Source organism: Chinchilla lanigera, unplaced genomic scaffold (genome assembly GCF_000276665.1).
Source record: "Chinchilla lanigera isolate Chin_1 unplaced genomic scaffold, ChiLan1.0 scaffold00011, whole genome shotgun sequence".
NCBI lineage: Eukaryota > Metazoa > Chordata > Mammalia > Rodentia > Chinchillidae > Chinchilla > Chinchilla lanigera.
Window position 1 is genome coordinate 18028007 of NW_004955412.1, and position 5225 is coordinate 18033231.

A 5225-nucleotide genomic window follows, 5' to 3' on the forward strand; every position below is an offset into this window, starting at 1 on the left:
TGGATGGATGGATGGATGGGTGGACGGATGGGTGGATGGGTGGACGGATGGGTAGATGGATGGATGGATGGATGCGTGGATGGATGGATGGATGGGAGTGTAGGAATATAGGTTAATGGGTGAATTGATGCATCCATTGCATGTGTAGATTATTTGAGAGCATCCTTCATGCCAGGACTCATGTCAGACTTCACCCTAGACATTTCTGGGGCTTAGTGTGGACACAGACAATTCCTCTCCTGCAGAGAAAGAGAGGAACATCAACCATCTTGCAATTAATTCTGCACTGCCTTAGCACCACCACTGCCTTACAGGATGCTGAAAGATGCTAGGCTGTTCTCCCAAGAAGGCATAGTAAGAGGAGTCCTAGCTAGATCTAGTAGCCTATACTCTTCATGGTCCAAGGGGCCAGCAGTTGGAGGGGAAGATATAGCCAAGCAAGCAGAAGCCTTCAACCATGTTCTCAATGCCTCTGAAAGCTTGGGATTTTCTGGGATGAGCATAAGGGATGGGGAAGAGGAACTGAGATTCTACCCAGGACTCCCCCAGTACCATCACCACTGCCCAGCCCTCTATCTCAGAGACGCCCAGAGAGGAAACAGCAGCTTAGTAGCTGACAGATTATCTTGGTGTCACAAAAAGAGGCCTGGACTTAAGTCAAACACTTTGGACTGAAGATTCAATTCTGACATCCATTGGCCATGTGACCTTGGAAAGTCCTATGACCTCTTTGAGTATTATTTTGATGGGGAGGGTAGATTAGATGATATTATAAGATCTCTCTCATCTCTCAAGATTCATTTAGTCTAGAAGATGAGCTTCACAGTCATGTAGGAACTTATGACCTACACACTGGGAGAGTCAGAAAGGCTCCACCCAGCAGCGGGTCACCTGTAGAGGCCGATGAGTCATGGAAGCCTCCTGGGGCCCCAACCCAAGAGTGTGACTCTGGTGCCAGGAAAGACCCTATGAAAGACCCTACCATGGGCTGGGGTTGGCGAGGAGGCTGTGGCAACAGCGAGAGCCCTGAGCATGCTGTGCACCCTGCCACCAGGCAGAAGCCCTATGGAGAGTAGGTAACCTGCCAGTCCCAAAGTTTCAGGGAGTGGAGAGCCAGAACCGCCACCTTGTCCCACCAAGGGGCTCATGGCTGCATCCTCACCACCCCAAGCCCTCAATAGCCCAGCAGATGCTCCAGCTAGAGGTGGGGCTGAGCTGCCTATCCTTCCCAGCCACCACCTTGAACTCCGAGCCCCACTCTTCGTGCCGTGCTGCCACCTGGCCAGCCCGGCCAGCCTTGGCAAGGACATGGAGCAAGGCCGAATCCCCAGCATGGGCAGTGACTCATGGTGCTGCATCTCCACCAGGCCAGACTGCAGCAATCAGGAGACAGGTTTCTCTGGACCAAAGCAGAGCCAGAAGAAAGAGAAGGATGCCGTAAACTGCAGCCCTCACCTGCCAAGTCCAGGGAAGGAAGAGAAGAGGGCTGGTATCGTGCAGGCACTTTCTGGGAAGCATCCTGGAGACAGTCTCTGTCATGAAACTTTGCCCGCCTCTGGTCTGCAACCCAGCCTGTGCATCCTATAGTGAAAAACAATGCTGGTTTCCATCTCTGGCCACAGAACCCAAAGTCAGCTCATCCTGCGGGTAGAAGTGCTGGGCTCAGGGAGGGAGGCAACTTTCTCCAGCAGTAGCAGTGGAGAGAAGGGCGCTTCACAGCCAAGCTCTCCTGTGGCTCTAAGGTAGTCAGACAGCAGAAGAGGCTCCAGGATCTGACCTCTGACTTCCCCTGAGGTTTTACAGATCTATGCAGAGCATCCCAAGGACAGAGGCCTGAGGATTCCTGGCTTAGAGACTGGCTCCACTTGTCCTCATCATGTCCTCCCCACAATGTGCCAAGTGACCTTCTGCAAGAGATCTAGCCCTTCTGGGTCTAAGTTTCTCATCTGTGAAACAGGGATCACTTTTTCCTCTCAGCTCATGGCTTCCTGGGAGGTGCATGTGAGCACATGTTCGCCTCGCTGCAGATGTCAGAGCTACATAGCAACCTGGAAAGCAGCCACCCCAAGTGCCTGGTTTTGCAGTCGGGGAAGTTTGGTGACTTCTCCTAGGTCACACAGTTAGGTCCTGCAAGATGTAAATTCAAACACTCATCACTGTACAAATATAAAGTATTAACAACTGAAGCAGTGTTTATATAGCAGATGGTTGCACCAGCGATAATCTGATGAAATTTGCAGACCTTCTCTCCAAAAAATACTCACACACATCAACATGTAGACTGCTCCAGGGATCTCTAGGGCTTGACTCCTGCAGCCCATTCAAGAAGTAGCGGGTGCTCAAGGATTCTAACCCTGCCACTGTGTGATCTTGGAAAACATACTTAACCTCTCTGTACTTGATTCCTTCAACAACCAAAGGAGACAAGAGTAGTACATACCTCATAAATTGTTCTGAAGACTCAGTGAGTTACATGTTAAATACTCAGAACAATGCTTGCCACATAATACATGCTGAATGAATGTTTGCTGTTATTACCCTCTGAAGGGCATTTTGACATCCTGGGAGCCCCAAGTGACAAGGTAGCCGTCCTGCTAGGGCTCCTTTCAAATGTCCAGGTGTCCCTGCCGAAGACTCCCAGCTCACAGATCCTCCTGGGCTGGGTCAGTGAACTCTGTGAGATCCCACCACCTCTGCCTCCCATCAACACACAGCACCTGCCCTCCCTCAAGCCTTGACCATCCCCCACCTGCCCACTGTCCACCTACGCAGCTCTGCTGCAGTTCCAGGAAGCCACATCTCCTCCCTTGCCCTGCCCTCCCCACTGCCCAGGAATCAATGCAATCCCCTAAAAGCTCATAACTCGGAGGTAATTATAAGAAGCATCAATTACCCAGCAATGTGGATTTCATGAATTCAATTAATTTGCATGGCGATCGATACGGGCGGGTTCGCTGGGGTCCCCAAGGGAAGTTAGGACATTGTTCTGCAAGCTATTGATTTTACAATGTAAAACAAAACCTCTCTCCTCGAATTCATAGATGCCCATTCAGCCATATTAACTTTCAGATCATTTATTTTTGTATGTCTTTCAACTCTGTTTGTTGCTATCACACAAATGCAGAGTATTACATTGTAGGGAATAATTGAATCAATACAGGCATGCTACGCCAGGCCTCCCCGGCTCTAGGAAGAGGAGCTGCCCGGCAAGCTCTTCTTTCTGCTCCTGCCCCCTGCCTCCCCAGCTACGTTGCCACCCCTCCCCAAGCCCAGACAGCCCCTCCCAGCCAGGCCGCTCTGCTAACCCTAAGGCCCCCACTCCCCTTCTCAAATCTATCTATTTCATTGCAGATAGATTCACCAGCAGCTGGCGGATGTGGTCAGACAATAGGAATAACTTCTTTGGTGGTAGATGGAGGCTTAAGGGGGGCTGCAGAAAATAAAGGACTCTGGTTTCCAGTAGGGTCTTGAGAACCAAAAAATTCAAGCCTGATGATGGATTAAGTCAGTATTGCTGGCTCAGTGACTACTCAGGAATCCCAGGCGGGGTGTGGGGGTGTCTCCCTTCCCCAAAAGCAGTAAAATTAGGGAGATGGCATTTGCTAAAATTTACCTCACGCCATACTCTCAGACAATGCCAAGTTTAATGCGAGGAGTGGTCATCAAAAAAGGGGCCCACAAACCACAGCCAACCATGGTCCCCAGCTTGGGTACTCATTCCTGCTCTGTTCTTGAATCCCACCCCCTCTTCACCCAGCCAGCTTCCCCTGGAGCCTCCTTGAGGCCAGGCGATGCGCTGGAGAGCTTCAGAAACTTCTGTACACATGCACACATACGCACAGATGCACACACACACACACAACACATACACAGAGCAGTCTACACACAAAACCAGGGCCACAGCCCAGCCACATCCCCGCAAAAGCTGGGACTACCCCAACTTTCCCCACAAACCCAAATCTCAGCACAGCCCCTCAGCTCCCCACATCTCAGAAGGGGAGAAACCTGTTTTTAATTTGCCTTCCCCCCGCCCCGTCAGGATATTAGACAGCTAAACAGCCCGGCGCCTGTTTCCTTCAGATAACCAGTTCCTGACGAGCCCCCTAATTGTCCCTGGAATCTCAGCGCCAGTGTATAGAGTAGGTCATTTAACCAACAGTACACACAACTAAATAAAAATCCATTTTCCAAGAGAAAATTCTATTCTTATCAGAGTTTTGCAAGAGGGTTGCAAGCGGCCCATGTTAATTGAAGCTTTGATGTTTGTAGGAGGAGGCCTCTAATCAACGCCACAAAGGAGGCTGATTCACTGCAGTGTGCCCCTTGGCCAAGAGCAGACTCTGGGGAGCCGGTATGAGGGGCAGAAGGTGCAGAGGGCCAGGCCCAGGACAGAGGACTGTCCCAGGCTGCTAGGCACAAAGATGCCTGAGGGGCAGGCGGCTGGGTCAGGAGCCCAAGAGCCTGGGGGTGAACAAGAACCCAGTGTCAGACAAGCCCAGGGTCAGGATCCACCTAGAGATTTAGTTACTCAGGGGCCATGGGGAGTCACTTGACACTGTGAACCTCAGTTTCTCCCCTGGATGACCATAGCCCTCCTTACTTACCCTGAAAAGCCATTGGATGGTGGTTAAATAAACATAAAATCAGAACATGAAGTTCCACTTTCGAGAACGTCCTATGAGGCAGGCTACCATCTAACCGCATCACAATCAGTACAGCACAGTGCGTCCTGCACCCTAACGCTGTCTGCTGTTTCTTAATAGTCCTCATCTTACAGAATCTTCAAGGCAGAGAATCTTCAAGGCAGAGAGTCTTCACCCATTTTGAATATAAGGAAACTGAATTTCAAAGCAGCTAAGTTTCTCGATCAAAATGGGAAGGGATTCAACCTGGGATTCAACCCTGCTCTCTTAGATCCCAGAATCCTAAGAGTTTTGTCTTAACTGAGCTACTTTTCCCAAAGTGAAGTGAGAGAATCTGCCCGGCCCTTCCTATGTCCCTACCCTAACCCTAGTCATTATCAGCACCCAGACACCCACATGTGTGCCATTTCCTTTGGTCCTCACGGCTGTCTCCAAATCAGGAGATAGGTACCTGGAGGGAAGAAGAGGGACCTCAGGAATGCATGTGGGTTGAAGAAGTACTGTTCACTGTGAGTCAGCTCCATTTGGTCCACAGCAAGCTCTCAGCAACCGGCAGCTCCAGCACCCGCACAGCAAGGATGA

The 5225-nt window shown here is 50.6% G+C and overlaps 1 long non-coding RNA gene across 1 annotated transcript in view; it reads right to left on the reverse strand.

Annotated features, from left to right (window-relative positions):
- Nucleotides 1-1567, reverse strand: part of LOC106147852 — an 8016-nt gene extending 6449 nt beyond the window's left edge. Inside the window, exon 1 of the long non-coding RNA XR_001232852.1 lies at nt 1456-1567. This is a non-coding gene — a long non-coding RNA (uncharacterized LOC106147852). The remainder of the gene's footprint in view (nt 1-1455) is intronic.
- Nucleotides 1568-5225: the final 3658 nt, after the last annotated feature.